This window comes from Paroedura picta, chromosome 4 (genome assembly GCF_049243985.1).
Source record: "Paroedura picta isolate Pp20150507F chromosome 4, Ppicta_v3.0, whole genome shotgun sequence".
Lineage (NCBI taxonomy): Eukaryota > Metazoa > Chordata > Lepidosauria > Squamata > Gekkonidae > Paroedura > Paroedura picta.
In genome coordinates this window covers 86831130-86851502 of record NC_135372.1, presented here as the reverse complement: position 1 = coordinate 86851502, position 20373 = coordinate 86831130, and the positions used below count along the sequence as shown (strand labels likewise).

Genomic DNA, 20373 nt, shown 5'->3' with positions numbered 1-20373 from the left:
AATTGGAGTCCCTTTTATTCTTAAGGCCTACGAGTCCTTGCTCATTCTGAGCAAACTGGTTTATAGATCTTCCTAAGAGCACTTTCTAAGTATGTTGCTTCTTTTAGCAGGCAAAAGTTAATATGACTAACCATCACTTTGTTACTACTTTGTTTCTACCAGAGTGGGAAGGTCACGGTTGTCACTTCACTTCCTTCAAAAAGCAAAGTAGTTAAGGGGTGTGGCCAGTGCTTTATTCTTGATTAATGTGTATTTTTCTTTTGCTGATGTCATGCACTTTTACACCAGGAACTATCAAAGAGGCTAACAGTTTCATACCCGGGGGAATGCAACAATGGGCAGCTCACATGCCTCCAAGGCTTAGAACCTCTTCATTACTCTTTATTACTTAGAAACACTTTAACCTTTTAGAACTGCATTTTCTTGAGGACTTCTTTATTACTCGCTCTGAAGAAATCCCCCAAGGCATGTGATTCCTTGAAGGTCATCAGGCCAGAGCTGCATTTCCTTATCTGATGTCATAGCCACTCCTACAAGAACTGTTTGCTGAAACAGGACAAAGAGGTTGAGGAAATGAAAGGATTCTGAAACAGTTCATCGGACAAAGCAGGCTGTGTGCCCACTCTGATCTGTTTCAGTACTACAGGTGATATTTGGATCTAGTCTCTGAAGTGGGGAGTCGCTGGTCCCGCCTAAATGAATTCAGCATTGCAGAGATTCCTTTTGTTTTTCCTGCCACCTGAGAACCTTTATTCTGCTTGTAATGCCTGCTCCTCCACTGTTCGTGCTATAACCAAATTGCCCTTTTTATTTGACCCTCCCTCCAGCTTCCTTCACTCTGAACACCTGGCCCTCTTGCAATCCTCCAGATAACTGTTACAGAATCAACTTTTGTGGACACCTTTGTCAGACACCTGAGATGGGTCTCAGTTGGCAGGTAATGCATTTGTAGAATGAAATTGTCAAAGAGCTAAAAGGCCATATTTCCCAAGTGCTTAAGGATGAATTCCTCAATCGTTACAGGTGACAATGTAAAACTAGGGAAGTTACACTATCGCCCACAACGGCCGTTATGAATAGTCTCTGTACTTTTCTTAAGTAAAGACATCATAACCTCATACCCTGGACTTTTCTTGTCACATGACAAAATGTGGGGGAACACACTGCTAAGTATGAAAAGTCCCAGGAGGATGTTTGGAAATAGCAGTTTCAGAAAGGAAGACAGTAGAGTGGAGGCAGACATAAATGGCCTTCCGTTCAATTAATCCCCAACTTAGTCACAAGAAATGTCATATTTTCCTTTCCTTTCTGTGAGTTCCTGTTACTGCCAGAGAGAAAGACTGAAGGAACTGCTGCTCTTTGGTCACTGCAGCTTTGTCTGAGAGCAACGTGTGATCTTTTGCATCAGGCTCAGTCTAGCATAATTATAATGCAAGCCTAAACAGATTTACACCCTTCTAAACCCATGGATTTAGAAGGGTGTATCTCTATTTAGGACTGTACTGAGAGTCTGCAAAGAGTTTCATTTCAACTGTAATATGTTGCAGATATGGCTCACACCATACCCTCTGTGACCTGCATGGACACAAAGTTCACAGAGTGGAATGAGCACAAAATCTAGCTCACTGCTTTATGACTTTTAGTTGGTTCTAACTGTATTGTGTTACTGTCCTTTAAAGATACAGTCCTAAGATGTTTGACTCTACTTAGAGCCAGGTGACAATGGCTTAAGGCTGTTCACTGAGTTTATGGCTGGAGTAAAGCTTGAATGGAGGACGGATTCAGTTACTTAAATATTGCTGGTAAATCGACATAGATATCTGCTGGTGCAAGAAAAGGGAGAAATAGCAGCAGAAAGTTTAAGACTATGTGAGCACAGGATATCTAGCCTCAATTCCTTTCAGTTATAGAGAGATTGCAGGTAACTATATTTGCCTAAAACGAAGTATAAAAACACAAAACAACCCCCATTGTGTAACACTATTTATTAAGATCAACCACAATGCCACAAACAGCATGCAAGCCTTTGCACTCTCTATAACTGTGCATGAGTTATAGAATCATAGATTTGGAAGGAGCTTGATAAGTATCTATGTAGCCTTTTATGCCGTTAAAAGCAACCTATATCTATATCTAGCTAGCTGTCCAGCCACTGCTTAAAGACTGCTGGTGACAGGGAATGCTCTACCTCCTTAGGCAGTCAATTCCACTGGTGAGCTACTCTGCCTGAGAACATGTTTTCCCTAATATCTAGTCAGTACCATTCTACACATAATTTACAGCCATTACTGTGGGTCCTATGCTGCCAACATGAACCAGTCCCTGTCCTCCTCCAAGTGATAACCTTTCAAATACTTAAATAGAGCAATCTTTCCCCCTCTCAATCTCTTCTTCTCCAGGCTGAACATTCCCAAGTCCCTCAGCCTTTCCACACAGGGCAAGCCCCAGGCCCCAGATCATCCTCATTCTAATGTTAAAAAAATAAAATAAAATAGAGATTGGACAGAAAACAGATTCCAAAGCCTCTTGTCTGTACCCTGTGTAGTAGGTTTGAATAAGAGAATTTATTGAATGACTCCACAATTGACCTCCTATGAGCATTATACACTGCATGACAGAGACTTTTTTCGAGATGTTATCACCACCACACCCTAGATTAGCTGGCTTTATCTCAAAGATTAATGAATAGTATGTTCCCACATACTGAGATAAAAGGCTGTGCAAATGTTGACTGTGAGATAATGCAACCATTTAGTAGTTCCTTGACACAAAAGGAGCTTATGAATAGGAGGTAACAGGACCATGTGTCCACAGTATTTTCCTTGCATGTTCTGCAATGGTAAACTGATGTGAAAATCAAAGTGATAGAACAATAGCGTATGAGTCAGACAAGTGGAATTATATCTTACACGGATGCTGGGGGAGTCTCTTCTCTTTGTTATCATTTTTATGAGCTGGAAATGCCATGTAATTTCAGGATTAAGAGTAGTAAAGTGAGTGCTGTTGTTTCCAACCACCTGCCTGCTGGTCACTGGCCCATGCCCTAATTCAATTGTTTCATTCCCTCCCAAGCAAGTAAAATCTAGCTGTTCACTAAATGGAATTGGAAGACTTAAACTGTATGTGTGTTCTGCTTGCACTGCTCTAACAAATCAGAACATGGAAAGGAGGCTGAGAACATCCTTGTTGACAAGGAAGAAAGTAAAACAGCATAATTCTTTACCTTGGAAATCAGGTATGGTAAGGCACAGGGTAAACTGAGCTCTGGCTGCATTCTTGAAGCTGGGCGGGACCCAGGATATAACGAAAGACAATCCTTGGGATCAGTGTGTCTCTTTGTCTGTCTCTCTGTCTCTGTCTCTGTCTCTCTCCTTATAAATCTCATCACTAGATCCCTAGATCCAAATGGGAGGGGTTGGGCTTTTCCGCACATCTAAAAAAAATAGCATCACACCAGCGAAATTGCGTGACACTATTAAAAATAGTGCTTTTGCTGCTTCCTGGCACTTTTCATGACTGCCTGAAATGGCGGAGAAGAGAGAAGCGCTATACATGCGACTCTCCCCCCGCCTGTCACTCATTGCAGGCAGCCAATCATGTTTCTCCCTGTTTTAAAGGGACAGTGATACAAGCATTTTTTAACATTTAAGTGAAACTTCTCAGTTGGGATGCATATGCATCTATCCCTCCCTAGCTCTCGCCCTCTCACATCTTCCAGAGATGTGATCATTTTTCCCCCTTAAACCGGCGAAAGCAATGAATAAGCGAGGCTTCTTCGGCTGAAGTCCCTCCACAGAAGTGCTTAACAGTAAAATAAAGCTCCCTTCTGCAATTGTCTTTAAAGTTTTCGAGCACAATATAGCCCCCTATTTGACACTGCCCGTAATTTCGGCCAGAAATTGCACCCATTGGGGGAAATTATTTTTACTTGAAGAGCGTGTAAACGATTAAGCACCAGCTCCTATGCCAGCGAAAAAGGTCTTTCTGAGACATTGAATGAACAATGAACAAATATTTGTTGCTACGGGGTTTTTTTAAAAACAGTTTTTAAAGGGAAAGGGGCTTTTTGGGAGCACGAACACAACAGTTCATTGGCTGTTCTATTTGATTGATGGCCAGGGGCAGGAAGAAGCGCAGAAAAAAATCGCCTCCTTTGTTGTGATACCGGCAAGACCGGAAACCGGTGGGGAATGAATAGACCGCTACTGGGACTTCAATATTCTGCTAGTGAGTTCCAAGGCAAGTTCAGGCCAAACTGGGTTGGGGGGCCCTGGGGCAGGGGGCCCCACGGAAGACCTTTGTTTCCCCCTCCTGTGGACTACATGCCTTCCACCTGTGCCTCAGAGTCCCCAATGTGCCGCCCCCCCCCCCCCGACAAGGTCATGGTAGAGAGGGAAGAAAAGCTATGTGCTCACTGGCTAGAAGAGAACCATGCATCAGAAGAGCTGCTCCCCACTTGGCCTGTGGGGTCCAGCTTGGTCCTCTGTTTGGATGCAGCAGTGAATTGCAGTGGAGAGGTGTGGCTGGAGCCCTCGGGGCTGGCTGGGGAAGCTGAGAGTCGTCCGAGGAGCCTGCAGGTGGTAGCAACGTGTCAGGGGAGAGAAGCCCTTTTCCCTAGATGGAATCATCTCTGTGGTCAGGTGATTCATTGTCTCTTTTCCCTCCTACCCATGGTTGAAAGATGCCTTTCCTGAAATCTCTGGGAAAATACTTTTGTATTTGTAGTTTCCCAAGTTATTGTTCCATGCTAGCTGGACCATTTCATTTTCTCCAGCCAGAGAAGCCATTAGAATTTATAAAGCCTTGCTGATTTTATGAACTTAGGCAGATTGTGAGTGAGTGGGTGAGAAGGGATGTGTCAGTGTTTGTCTCTTGTGGCCCTTCCTTGTGCACTCAGGAAATTGGTAATTGCTGTTGTGGGGTGGTAGGTAAATTTCCTCCAGGCCAGGCTGGATTCTGGAGATTTTTGGTGTCTGGGGGGGGCAAGAAATTGGGGTCACCGTGGGTGGACAGGTAGTTCTGAGTTCCTGCATTGTGCAGGGAGTTGGACTAGATGACCCTGGAGGTCCCTTAAACTCTATGATTCTAGGGTGAAGCTGAAGAGAAATTGATTTCCTCCCTGTTTCCTGTTTTCTGCTAATAGAGAAAGAAAACCTTTTAAAACAAAAGGTGAATGTGTTTATATTACAGGCCTCTAAAGTAAAATACATTTCTCTTTAACACCTATTTTTCTCCCTAGAAAAATGCTGCTTCTTTGACAATATAAAGCTATGCCTAGACTTGTGGATTTTGCTCACATGAAGACATTATTCTCATAGTGGGAATAATGCAGTCCTGCTCTCATGGTCCCAATGGACTGACTATGTAGTCCTCTCTGACCTGAAGTAACACATAGGTTTTTGCAGGGGGAGAGGCAATGATTTCTTTGGGGATTGCTGGTTGTGCAGTGTATTTATGAGTTCTGCTGACATTGTGGGATTGTGCACTCACTGCCGTTTCCTGACTGATGGTTTCCATTCCGGAGTGATATGGGAGTCTGGCACTCAGTATGTGGTTGGTGACGGAATGTGTGGGTATATTTCTGGGGGTTTGTATTTCTATGCTACCTTTTGTTTCTACAGCTGGAAATTGCTTACCTTCAGCAAAATTGCATGTATTCAGAAGTTACCTTGTCAATCAGAAGTCTGAAGCCACACAGAAGTCAGAGTATTTTGCAAATGCAGAATATTTTACAAAATATTCATTCAAAGCTTGTAGCAAAGCTACAGAGGCAAAGTTACTGTCTCAGCCAGGACTCTGATTGCTAGACCAAGGGCTCTGAGTTCTAGAGAAAATGGTAACAGGCATTTTAAGTCATTGAATACTCTGAAGTGATTAAATCTGAAAATTTGGGGCTTCCCCTTTTTCATTCTCACATTCCTACCAGATAAACAAACTGAAGAGCCATTCTAAGCAGTCAAATCCTCCAAAGCCAACTCACTTCAGCTCTGTTGGGGATGGCCAAACCCACACAGAGAAGAAGCCACGTCCTACTAGAATTTAAACTGCAGTGAGACAAATTGATAGAGCATAAACTATAATCACTTTCAGCCATAACAGTTAAATGAAGCCTCCATGCTCAGGGGCATGCTAGATCTTGGGAGCAAACAGCAGTAAAGAACTATAGCTGTCATGACCTGCCTGTGGGTGTCCCAGAAACACCTGACCAGCTGTTACTTGAAAGAAGAAGCTGGACAAGATGCACCACTTCTTATGTTTTTACTTAGTTCATCTATCCTTTATATAAATATGCCAATGTAAATGTATTGGTGATCAAATGCAATGGTGACCAAAGTTGGTTGTACTTGATCCTTGTCACAATGGTTGATTGATTACCCCTCCCCTACATTAATTATTCCATAAATTGCAATAATTTTATTTGCTATATTAAATAGTTATTACATATCAAATTGTAATTTTCAATCTGTTATTTATAGATGGAGTGTTTGGTCAGTTCTTTATAGAAGTGATTTGTTTGATATTTTATTAAATGAAAATTATTAATTGAACAAATCAATTACAAATTCTATATATTCTATGTTCCATTTGAACTTAATTGAACTTCATGTAATAATGCACAATGAAGGTTCTAAGGCCTCCTCAGAGGATTTAAATGTGAATGTGTGGGGATTCACTCCAGGAGCCCATTCCTTTGAATTTGAGCATCAGATTGCAAAAGCCATAAGAAAATTTTCCATCAAGTTTAATATCCTTGTTGGATTTTATTTAGTGGTAACAAAATAAAGCTCTAACACTGTTTTGCTGTTGTTTTTTTAAATCTATGACACAGCCATTGAACATGCTGGGTTTATCTTTAAGCCAGAAAAAGTTACTAATTAAAATGGCTATGGTTACGTGCTGCAAGAACAAAAACACAACAAGAACTGAAAAGGAAAACTTCAGGAGCCTAGAATTAATTAGCTTTGCTCTCTCACTCTTGCCCTTACATCATTCTTTGTGATGCATAAAATGAGATATTTCCTGAAAAGGCTTATGTCAACAGTCAGGACTCTATAAGGGGCTTTTTCACAACTGTGTTTTATAGGCATAACACTGCCATATTAGCATAAACGTGGGCGGTACCAATGAACATTTGACGACAGCAAAAAGGTCATGATGCTATCAATATATCCACGGTTTGTAGCAACCTGCTTTCTGAAACTTGAACGTATTATGAGATTTATGCAAATATGTATGCTTACTATACATACTTTATAGATTCCAATGATTAGCAAGGTACTGTCCAGACAGAAGAGGACAGTTGTGAAAGAAGACACAAAGAAAAGATAGTTGCTGCTATTCAGGTGTACAAACTGATATAAATAGTTAGGTACCTATTCCTCCAAGCAATAATGACAACTTAACAGTTATAAAGAGTTGAGGAAAAATAGGCAACACAGCAAAAATGGTAGCCATTCGCCCATACAGCTTAGCAGGCCCATCACCAATCACAAGTTGCTCATGTCAAGCATTGCTTCTCCCAAGATTTTAAATAGCTTGTATTCTGTGATCGCAGGATTGCTGTGGTTGTCAACCAACATGAAGTGTGAAAAAAAGCTGAATAAATTGTAATTCAAAAAAATAAAATTGGCATTTGTTTGGCAAACCCAATCCATCACTTCCATCTATATAAAGTTTTTATTGTTTTGCAGGGTTAAGGAAAGAGGAAGTGTGTTTATGCAAATTTCTTTTAGCTTTGCTTAGCCTGTTGTGTTTTCCTGTGCAATCTGTACTTTTAATTTACATATTAAAATTCTTTTCTTTTAAAATCTGATCTTTGCCAACTTTAACCCACACCTATCAGGATGGGCCATACCTGCCTGGAGAGCTCACAGAAGATAGAGTGGACCCATCTGAAGCAATTTGGAGAAACTGGGAGATTTCAAGGGACTTTTAAGGGACTAAATTCAAAAGCCCATGTACAAAATTCTTGGGCTGGATAAAATCCTTAGAACTGATCTCCTGCTGATAGCGGTGGAATACCCTGTGGAAAGTGAAGAGTAGAAGAAGAGGAGCCTTGTTTGGTCAAGTGGTTTGGGGACTTGAATTGGTTGAGTGGGGTCATGGCTCAGCGCTAGAGCTCAATCCCCAGTATCTCCAGTTAACTGTATTAGACGGTAAGTAATGCAAAAGATCCTTGAGAGATCCTGCATGCTTGGCAGCCATTGCCAGTCAGAGTAGACAATATGGATGGACCTCGGCAGATCAAGGATCTGTTTCCCTGTAAGATGGTTTCTTGTGTTCATGTGACTAGTTAAGCCAGATAGGTTCTCTTTTGTGTCTTGAAGGCATGAAAACTCAAACAAGTTAGAAATGCTAAAAATGTAAATAAAACCTGGAAATACTAAAGCACATCAAAAAATGAGCAGGTTGCTATAAAGAACAGTGATGGTGCCTCATGACATAACTGTGACTGACAGGCATTAGCTACCTTGCAGGCAGATCATCCAGCTTTTCCTTTGATAATTATATGCAGGAGGAATCCCCTTATTTCAGAAATGTAAACAAGATCATTTTTCAAAAATAAGTGGCTGATGTAGCGATGGGACATCCCTTGTGCTGTAGGTGCTGCTCTACACTTCCTCTTCGATATGTGTCAGGTTGCTTCTCAGGTGAGGGTTGGGCAGGCTGTTTTCATGTATGAGTTCTTTGCTGACTCTGTGCTTGCTGTTTCCTCATCTCTTATCTACTTCCTCCTCCACACCTCTTACCCAGAAGTCACAGAAACAAGAAATCTTGGACTCATTTGCAATGGAGAAGATAATGTGCCAAATGAAAGAAGCCAGCTGATTTTGAAATTCTGTGAACGCCTTACATAGAATTTGACCCGGACATAAAATCTTCCCCATATTACAGTGTATTTTGTGCCTATTTATTATGTATACCTGGATCAAATATTAAATGGGAACACTCTGACCTTTGGTGTGCAATTAGACCAGATTCCATGTTTTTACTGGCCCAGCCTCTGTGCTTGTAACATCATTAGATATGCAGAGATTTTGCATATTTTGATTGATTTCTGAGCAACACATTCTGTTTTTCTGAGACATGAGATAGTTCACCTCAGAAGCAGGAGCCTTTCTTCCCTACAGGGCTTTCCATAATGGAAAATTTTGCTCCAGCCTAGGTGAAAACAGCTTTACCAGCACCTTGAAACTGATATTCTGAAGACAAATGTGCCTGAGACGCTGCCTCTAGGCACCTGTTGATTCAGCAGAGGAGCTGGGTAGAGAAGGAGGACGCGCTGGGAGAAAGAGCCCAGCAGTATGGAGGGAAGGTGCACCAATGTTGTATTCATGCCTGGGGCAGGGCAGGGAAGCTCCGGCATGGAGCACTTTAAAAGGTGCTGCTCCTGAGGGGTCCTGCCTCCTTTGCCCTAATTGCTTCTGGGACAGATTCCCTCCCACCCACCCTGCTAGGTTGGATAATACTGTTTACAGTTTTTGAATGGGCCACTGTCATATGTATTTGATGTGCATTTCATTACAGCTGGTGCTTTGGCATGAGATGTGGCCTGTTTGGGGGGAGTTTAGTCTGTGCATCCCCAGGCAAGGGGCCTCCTTATGAGGTGGCAGGTCTGTGGAGCAGGGCTGACCCAGTAGCCTGGGGTGGGACCAAGGGAGATGTGCACCTCTTCTTGGCCCCTCAGAGTTTACAATGGCAGGGGGCCTAAGGTGGGACCAAGGAAAGCCGGTGTTTCCTCTTGGCACCCCAGGTGGACACTTCCAGCAGCAAGGGGATCCACATTCCCAGGAGGGGAATCAGGTAGGCCTCAGGACATTTCCCTTGGTTGGGATCCCAGCAGCAAGGGGACCTGCATTCCTGGCGGGGGAACTGGGTGGGCCCCAGGGCTCCACTGGGGTCCAGGGTCTTGTGGTCAGTTGACTGCAAGTCAGTATCCCTCTCCCATGCTGTGCCAATACTCCTGCAGAGTTAATAATAAAGCTGTGGTCTTGTTTAAGCCAACTAAAATGTGTACAGGTCTTCCTTAAGCCCAAAGTCCCTCCTGCAAGTCAAATATGACTGGAGCACCCTTCCCTACGCCCCATGCTCCTTTGCCTTTAACACCTACATGGGAAGCAGACTTTCAACAATTGCTAATTTCTACACCATGGAAAAATGACAATAAAGAAAAATCCACCTTCAGAGTTAGCTCCTGTTGTGTTATTGAAGATACAAAGGTTATTCCATGGAAAACAAAACAAAACCAATGACAGCAGCAGTCCTACTCCCTTCTTTCTTCCAGCCCTGGGATAGCTCCTTTTGTGGAATTGCCAGAACATAAGTACCATATGGTCAAATCCTTGAGTATTCTAGTTTGAGAAAACTGCAAGGGATGGCTGTGTGTGAAATATAACAGATTTTGAACTGTGCTCCTTCCCCCTCCTTAGGTCTGCTTTTTTTAAGGTGAGTTCATGGCTGCCTATATAGGAGGTGTTTATACCACTAAGAAATTTTGCACAGGTAAGGCTTGATTTAAATGTAAAAATTAATGAGCAAAGGGAACTTACCCATGTGATCTTGCATGCACTCTGCATCTAATTTAAACTAGACTCTCTGCTTCTTGTGCAACTTTAGCATACGATCCACTGTCCACATGGGCATTGCACTAGCATTGCACACAAGCCATATTAGCATGCCAGTGCAATGCCCATGTGGGCTATGGAGCGCTTTCTGTATGAACAGAGCATGAGAAGCAGCTGAACACTCAGTTTAAGAGAGATGACCACAAGATCACATGTCAGACATGCCCCTGCCACACTGGAGTGCCTCCATTCAGAGCAGGAAGGGTTTGATGTTTTTAAAAAAACCCTTTGCCACCAGGGCTCCTCTGTGTTTAAGAGGGCTACAAGAAGCAGAGCTGAGGTAGGTGGTGCTGCTTTCAGCATGTGGCAGGTGCAAGCATTAGGAGCACTTTCACCTACTGAATTAGTTGCTCATTAGATAAGAAGCACAAGTAACCTGTCTGGTCAAAAAGAAAAGCTGAGACAGGTTTTGACAAGCAAAAAAATCACCAGCATTGTATTCCAACAATAGCATTTCCTTTCTATTAATTTCTTTCCCATAAAGTCCATTATTAAGTGAAATGCAGATCAGATTTTTAAATATAGTGTGATCCCCTCCCACAGAACTATGACTTTATTTATTTATTGGGTTTTTTGTTTGTTTGTTTGTTTTGCTTTCCGAGCTCCTATAACTATTCTGCCTTCACACAAGCTTTTCTGAGGCCATGTGAAGAAATATCCTGAGTGCTTCAATGTGGCTTCCTTGGATGGTTCTCTAAAACTCTTCCTCTAAACCACTTTCCACAAGGGATGACTGAACCACTGCATTCAACACTTTTATCAAGCTATTTTATTTCATTGTTGAAAGTACAGAGGAGAGCGACGAGGATGATCTGGGGCCAAGGGACCAAGCCCTATGAAGAGGGCAGGATGCTGTTTCCTTTGGCTGCAGAGGAAAGGACACGCACTAATGGTACAAGTACAACGATTTAGGCTAGATATCAGGAAAATAATTTTCACAGAGTAGTTCAGCAGTGGAATAGGCTGCCTAAGGAGGTGGTGAGCTCCCCCTTACTGGCAGTCTTCAAGCAAAGGTTGGATACACACTTTTCTTGGATGCTTAGGGATGATCCTGCGTTGAGCAAGGGGTTGGACTAGATGGCCTGTATGGCCCCTTCCAACTCTATGATTCTATGATTCTATGATTGTTATTTATTTTTAAAATGGCATTACCTATTTTGACCCTTAGTGATTCATGTATATTAACCATGAAGCCAGATCTGCCTGGATCGCCTGGCAAATCTAATGTGGCAATTCTACCAGCTATTAATCAGAACGAACATGCTACAGACTCCTTCTGCATAGCAGAAAATGTCACCAAGAACCAACCACAACTGCTGTGTCCTTGACCGGCCTCATATATTACCTGCCACCTTATCCAGGCATCAGCTGTAAGAGGCCCCAAGTGCTTACTCGCTGTGCCATTAGCTTATATACTATTGATTTTGGACTCCTTATCTCCCTTTCAGCCTGCTGGGACTGTTCCTGCCTTTTAATGTCTGTTTGCACAGGTTACAAGTTAATACCACAGTGCTGGAAATGAAAATCTAACAACCGCCTAAAAAAACACACCCTGAACCACTATGGGAAAAGCAACACAACAGTCTTACTCCTGAGAAATTTACTAACATGCAAAACAATACTCGGATAAACTGAGCCATAGTGCGATTTAGCATGCTTTTGTTTCAGTGCCATAGGTGGAACCACATTGCCTTTTTACCTCATATACCACAATGCATTTAGGTTTTAAATCAGGTTGTCTAAAAACAAAATGGCTTAAAAATTCTACTTCCTCATTTTGGCATGATAATCATCTATCCTTTCAATCCCCCCTCCCTTATCCCAATGCAGGCTAATTTCATTGCTGCCCACTTATAAAATCATTAACCACATCGGCAAACAATCCAAGAAAGGAAAACAACATCAATTAAAATATCAGTGCAGCAATTGAAACAATTCCTACAGCAAACATAACTGAAAACAGTTAGTTCATGCCTACTACAGCAGTTATAGTAACAAGAGAACTTGGAATGGACATTAAGGATTTTAAGGCAAATCCAGATTGGCAAATGAAATTGTAGAAGAGAATCAACAAGTGCCATTCAGGGTTAGGCACCTTAAAAAAATTAAAAGAAACTCAAGAATGGTAGAAGAAAAACATTGGGGGAAAAAATCAGATATTTAAAAATAATCCAAGTTGCAGAAGAAATCAGCCAAAGAATTGTTGCAATCAAGAGGCACAACAGTAGGATTCAGCAGTATATATAAAACTTCCAATTGCAAGCTAATCAAAGACAATTCTACAAATCACTAGAGGGAGATTAAAAAGTAGAAATAAAATCAGACAAATACCTTGCAATTGTGGAAGCTGTCATCAAGCATTCGCTTATTAAGAAAAATATGACCAAGAGTACCACCAAGAGTTAGAGATACTGAGGACAAAATTAAATAGAGGCAACACAGTAAAGACAATTAAAAAGTGAGCAATCCAAGATCTAAAATACACAGCTGGCATTAAAACTGGTAATGAAAACACCTGGAAGTGGCTCCAAAATGAGCACCTGAAGAAAGAAATAGAAGGGATCCTTCTAGTTGCAAAAGAGCCAGCTCTCAAACAGCAAATGACAGTTTTCAAGACAAAAAATGAAACATTGGACCACATGGTCAGTACTTGAAGTAAAAAGTTCAAACTGACGATAAAGAATGTCAGGGTTGAGTCGCAGTTACGTTTTACTCAAATCCTTGCAGGAAGTATGGCTTACCATTAGTCAGAAATTCATGGCAGCACAAACCAGATGATTTTCCAAATCATGGAAAATGATGAAACAAAGATTCCTTGGGACTCCTGATTACAAACCAATAAACACCTGGAACATAACATTTCCAATATCACAACTGTAGAAAAAATATTAGAAATAGGGTTTGGATCATTTACATTGACACTGCAAACCCAGTAGATAGTAAAATAGAAAAGAAAGAACAGAAGACCACAAAATACCAAGAACTACGGTTCCCCTGGGAGAAGAAGGTGACTTTGTGCTTGTTGTCATTGGAACTGTAGGAACACCTGGACATTCTGGGTATTAAATAAATAACACCACCTCAACTCCAGAACACAGTGTTGCTTAGAACAGCAAGAATCCTGGGAAAATATACTTGCAATTCCCAAGATATCTTTGACAGTTATTAATAATACTAACCCCAAAGGACTCAGGGTGCTACTTACTAAAATAGACATATATTCTCGTATCAATGAAGACTGAATTTAGCTAGGGTTTGGAGCAGATTTCCTCAACCTTGGGATTTCATGACAGCTCCCAAAGGGTTTCGTCAATTGGGTGGGTGTTAATTTATATATATGTGTGTGTATGTGTATGTATAATCATTTTGATCATTTCAACCCACCCATCCCCTCCCAGAATGGCTGGTGATGGACATGGAGGAGTCTTGGTCATACAAATCCTTCCTGGTCAAGGCTTGTTGCATGTGGTAGCAACTGGAATCATAGAATCATAGAGTTGGAAGGGGTTATACAGGCCATCTAGTCCAACCCCCTGATCAACCCAGGATCAGCCCAAAGCATCCTAAAGCATCCAAGAAAAGTGTGTATCCAGCCTTTGCTTGAAGACTGCCAGTGAGGGGGAGCTCACCACCTCCTTTGGCAGCCTATTCCACTACTGAACTACTCTGACTGTGAAAATTTTTTTCCTGATATCTAGCCTATATCGTTGTACTTGAAGTTTAAACCCATTACTGCGTGCCCTTTCCTCTGCAGCCAACGGAAGCAGCATCCTGCCCTCCTCCAAGTGACAACCTTTTGAATACTTAAAAAGGGCTATCCTGTCCCCTCTCAACCTCCTAGAGAGGTAAGTACTATCATTTTAACTTAACTGTGGGACAGAGTGGCATAAGCCTGCCCCAGCTCTGTTTCTGGATGGTGGGGGGGGGGTAGGGGTAACAGAGCAAAATAGATTTGCTCCAGCTCTGTTTCTGACCTTGGGGTGGGCATGGGGTGATGGAGAAGCATAGGCCTTTCTTGGCCTTATTTGGCAGGCTCCCACTGCAGGCTCCCTTTGGCGAGAAAGAGCAAACTAGTAACCAGCCCAGAGTACAGGTAGGTTCTGTTCAGAAATCATCTGAAAATATTTCTTTGTTGTCACTTCTTGTGCTGTGGGAGTGACCTGGTGATGTCACATCTGGTGGGAGGGTCTGGGTGGTGTCACGTCTGGTAACATGTGACTTCTGGCAGTGTGGCAGGAAGGTGTTGCCTGCTGATATCACTTCCAGGGTTTCTCAAAGCCTGACGATTTTTTCAGGGGTTACTCAAAGGTAAAAAGGTTGAGAAAGACTAGAGGATTGTGATTCTGTGCCACAGTCCTGTTGAGCTGGTATTCGCCACAATGGGGCACTAGTACATTGATTTCCATGGTTCTGCTGTCCCTCAAGAAGTCTCCCTCCCCTTCAGTTTCTACTCTGGAGATTCTCTGATGTGAACTTGGTCGTGTTAGGTTGGCACTGCCACAGTGGCACTGGTTCAACTGGGCAGTATTGCACTGGGCCTGCCTCTCAGCTGATCATGCAAAAATGTCCCCCTTCACTTTAACTGCAGGGATTATTCAGGACATTCTGCTAGGCTTCTATGCCCTTGCTATTTTACCCCATTGGAAACAATGGAGGATGAGGGCATCTTCTTTGGGTACCTATAAAACTGGAGTCCCTGTTCCAATATTTTTGAAACTCTGTGTGTTCTTAAGGGGAGGCTCCAGCAGCTATGCTGAAAATTCTGTGCCTTCTTTTGGACTGCCTTGCTTGTCTTCTCTAGTTATGCCACAGGACATCCCTCAATGACCAGCTCCAGGCTGGGAAATCCTTGGAGATTTGGAGGTGAGGCTAGAGAAGGGGATGATTTGGAGAGGATCCTCCAAAGCCACAAACTGACCCTTTAGGAATGCCAGCCTCCAGGGAATATACAGCCTGAGGATCCCCTGGAATTACAGTTCAACTACAGACTACAGAGATTATTCCCCTGAAGAAAATGGATGCTCTGGAAGGTAAACTCTACAGCACTGTACCCCACTGTAGTCCCAGGCTCCATTCTCAAATCTCCAGGAGTTTCCTAACCTGGATATGGCAACATAATCTCCCCCCCCCCCACATCCCTCACCAGTGGCCAGGGGGGAACCCGGCAACCTAAAATCCCCTCCACTCAGGCCCCACCAGCACCCGCCCCAACTTCTGAAGCCATACGGATGACTACCACCAACCAGGCTTCTTTTTCTGACAGAGTATCTTTGCTTTAGAACTTCTTTGCTTTCTCTAGAGCTGAGTGAGTTGATCTTTAAATGAAAATGTTTTCCTTTTCTCAGACATTCATGGATGACTATGGCTGGCTCTGGTCTAAAGCACCTTTGTGGTAAAGCTCTGCTGCAGCAGAACTTGTTTGTTTGTTCTGCTACTGTTTTTATTATTTTCAACCTACTGTGATAACACCTGGCTTTATGTGTGGTTAGTATTTGTTTCTGTTTTTTTAGGCTCTGGGGTTTTTTCTTTAAATGAAGCATGCAAGATCTAAGTGTTTTCACACTGAATAATAAATCCACAGAGCAAGGACTGACACAATATACTTCTCTACCCAACCCCACACTTGTAGCTGACAGGCTGCCTTTATGCACCTTCATTATTAGGCTTTTGATGATGCTTCATTCATCAAGTCTAGAAATCATTTCAGCAGCCCCTTTCTAAATGAAGAGCTTTCAGGTAGGAAGACTTCCCAAAGCACTGAATGTTTTCTAGTATACATATTTATTTTATTGCCCACTTCTAGTGAATGTATGTCGGGCCTCTATGGGATTCCAATATCTGCAACAGAGAAGTTCATTGCTTCCCCCCCCCTACACACACACACAGACATGCTTCAATTACTTTCAACTTTTGGGCTGCTGCACATCTGTTAGGAAAATTCTTGCCCATAGAAACTTGTTGAAGAAAGAGCAGTATTCGTGCTTTATACAAAAGTCATAAGGTTCTAGTGAGGCTTTACAGAAACGCAGGAAGTGTGCAATAAAATGCATAGACCTGACACACCGACTTTCTGGAGATTTCTACATTTCCCTTTAATTTGCTCCATTTTTGCACACGTTGTGAACCAACCCTTCAGGCAAATAGAAGAAACATTTCCTCTAAGCCAATAATATGTCTCTGCTTCAGTAGAAACTCAGAAGGGCAATGCCCAGTCAAGATGACTGAGTAAGGATATCCAAGCAAAGCCCTCCATACCAGCTCAAGTGCACTTGGGTTTTTATGATTAGGCAGGTGAGCAAAAGTGTGCAGTTGCATCCTAGACCCAACATGTCCAGCATTCCTTTCTTAGCCATCGCAGCTGCATTTGATAGTTCATACTGGAAACCCTACGCAGTTATCAGATAATGAGAAACAGGTTGAACCACAGCTGCTGATTTTAAAAGCTCTCTGTTACAATAGCTGTGGTGGCAGTCTTAGTAATTCTTGGGCCCGGGCAAAAGCCCAGGATTTGACCCAGAATCCTTGCCCCCTCCCCCCAAAAAATCAGGTGCCTCCCAAGCCCCCCCCCATGCCCCACACAGAGGGGATGGGAACTGGTGCTGCCAGAAGCTGGCTAAATGAGCCCTGGGGGGGGGTGGCTGGGGGCAGCAAGAGTCAGTTCTACTTGTTTTCTCTCCTCCATCAGCGGGCAGGACTGAGGGTGGCTCGGTGACTCCCCCACCACACCCCCTCCACACATAGGGCACATTGGCTGCCCCTGACAGCCGGACTACGAATCTGATATGCTGCATCAGGGATTCAGGCAAACCTTTTAAGGCCTAGCCTGTTAGGATCTGCACTCCACATTTGCCATCAGCTTGCCTTGAGTGGCAGCACAACCTCAGCTTCTGGCCAACACAAGATATGACAGAAGGGAGCAGGGTTAAATCAGAGACCTCGTGACTGTACCCAGTGATGAATGTATGACCATCCTTTAGCTTAATGACATTCCTTGGGACAATATATCGACCTCTAAATACTGAGTCATTTCCTTCTTGATCTGTGATTTGAGGACTAATAAAACTCATTTTCTGGATCCGGAGCACCGATGACCTCTGGTGGCTACAGCGAAGAGTTGCCTGGGAACATATGGGAATAAAATATAGGTAGGAATAATACAGGCACTGACTTGTGTGTGTGAACGTACGTCTGTGTGTGTGTGTGTGTGTGTGTGTGTGTGTGTGTGTGAGAGAGAGAGAGAGAGAGAGGGAGAGGGCGCTATACTTTCACACACAGAGTTCCCAGTTCTGCTCTCTCAGCTCCTTTGTGGGCCTTATTTACTTTTGCCAAGCACCAGAGAAGGCAACTGTTTTCACTAGAGAACATTGGTACACCTCAGCCCTTGTTCTGATGCTACTTATTTTAATCAGCAAGTATGGACTAAGATGCAGGGCAATTCTTGTAGTGTTGCCAGTTCTGGCTTAGGAGATTTCATAGAATCATAGAGCTGGAAGGGACTCCAGGGTCATCTAGTTCAACCCCCTGTACAATGCAGGAACTCATAACTACAATTTGTAGGTGGAGTCTTCCTAGGAAGGGGGCTCAACAGGATATGATGCCATAGAGTCCACCTAGTGATGCCAGCCTCCAATTAAAACTGGAGTTAGAAATCTCCAGACTACACAGAAATTGGATGCTTTGGAGGGCAGACTCTATGGCAGCCTTTCTCAACTTTTTTAACAATTTAGAACCCCCTGGCACATTCTTCAGGCTTCAAGAAACCCCAGAAGTGGTGCGATCATGCAGAATATAGCTGTGTAATGCCCACCTGGGGCCCCTCTCCTTCCCACCCCCCTCCAAGCCCATCATTAGCCATTTGGGAAGAAGGGAGGTCATATATGGTGATATATATGTTTAACAAATTTTAAAAATACATCAAAAAATAATGAACTCCCACTCATTCAGAAAATCCTCCCAGAGCCATCAAGTAACTCCAGAGTTTCACAAACCCCTCATTGAGAACACCTGCTCAATGGCACTGTGCTGCCCTGAGGTCCCTGTCCTCCCCACAATCCAGCCACAAATTTCCAGGAGTTTCTCACCTTGGAGCTCTCAGTGCTAACCCCACTCACCAAGGCTTCCATTCCCCCCCCCAAGGGCAATGACCTCTGTACTCCAGATGTCTTTCTGGGAAACCCCCATCCCTACCCAAGGCAGTTGCAATACTGGCAGCACCACTTGGCTCAGCCTGGTTCTGGCTGCTAGTAACTCTCTAGGGCAGTGGTCCTCAACCTTTTTTCCACCAGGGACCGGTCAACACTTGACAATTTTACTGAGGCCCGGGGGGGGGGGGGTAGTCTTTTGCCAATGGATGTCACCGCCGCTTGAGCCCCTGCTCCACTTGCTTTCCCGCCGGCACCCCTGACTTCCCACTGCCCACTGGGGGCCGCTGCCAGCAGCATCTGCGCAGTGCCACCCTGAGGGAGAGCTTTGAAATTCTTCAGCTGGTCTTTGGTTTACCATATTTGTCAGCTTTGCCATCCCAGCTAAAATGACATGACATTTCCTCCCCATGCCTACAGGCAACCTTCATGAACTTCATGGGGTCTTAACTGCTCCCCCCCCCCATCTACTTCAGATATTTGATATGGTGAAGCCTAGCCCTCAGGGTTCAATGGGTCTTTAATGTGACACAACCTACTCTGTTACAAAACAAACCTGATTGCCCCACTGGAATCAGTAACCTCAAAAATGTACATGGCAGATTTGTTAAAGACCTGAAAAACGAGACTATTGGATGAGACTTGTTGCTTGCAGGAGGTTAGAGGCCCAGTTGTCTAGCTTTTATCACACCTTCATTGTTCTGGCAAGAAATTTGGGCTTAAGAAACCATGCTGTGATTGAGACACTCTTATTTCACAAGGCTTATTTGAGCATGTTGGCAGGGGAGCTGGTCAGGTGGGTAGCCATGCTAGTCTGAAGTAAAAGAACAATTTGCCTCTAATGGCCCCTTTAAGACAACACAGTTTTATTCAAGCTGTGAGCTTTCTTGTCATAAGCTCGCACCTTGAATAAAACTTTGTTGGTCTTAGAGGTACCACTGGACTCTAATTTTGTTTTAGTCTCATTGTTAGGGTTATCGTGACTGTCTCAGTGTTTCCATAATGGAAGCTACCTCAGATAAAACAGGTCAAGTGGTACCATTAAGTCAGTAGAGCTGAAACCAAGGGGGAGACACTGGGCATGGACTTGACAAAGGTTCTGCTTGCCTTCCACCAGTAGAACACAAATGGCATATGAGCACAACCCCTATTCAGATTTGGAAACATGGAGGAAGGAGGTTTAATCTTTGAAGCCCAGATAGTTTCATTAAGTGACCATATTAAAGGGGAAGTTTTTAAACTCCACTCTCCCCGACCCTTTCCCCATTTCAAATGGGGAAGACACAACATAAGCAAACTGGTGTTCATAGGCAAATCCAAGCATGGTTCAAAGGGTTAGACTTCCTCTGCACAGCTGATCCATATCAAGACTGCATGCAAATACAGTGTGCCTTTCACAGAGAGCGATTATCTTTTTTGCATCTGCTTGAACTGATGGATTCTTAACCATGATAGTGAAGCAGACAACATATTGGTGTAAGCTACTCTAGGAAGAAAAGTGCAGTATAAAAATTCTGCCCAAGTCCCTTAAAAATGCTTACAGGCAGGTTCTTCAATAGGTCTCAATGATACAGGCCACCTCTCAGTTACTAGGAAGGGAAGATATT

The 20373-nt window shown here is 43.2% G+C and overlaps 1 long non-coding RNA gene across 1 annotated transcript in view; it reads right to left on the bottom strand.

The window, feature by feature from the left end:
• Nucleotides 1-14097, bottom strand: part of LOC143835751 (uncharacterized) — a 226262-nt gene extending 212165 nt beyond the window's left edge. Inside the window, exon 1 of the long non-coding RNA XR_013230334.1 lies at nt 12957-14097. This is a non-coding gene — a long non-coding RNA (uncharacterized LOC143835751). The remainder of the gene's footprint in view (nt 1-12956) is intronic.
• Nucleotides 14098-20373: the final 6276 nt, after the last annotated feature.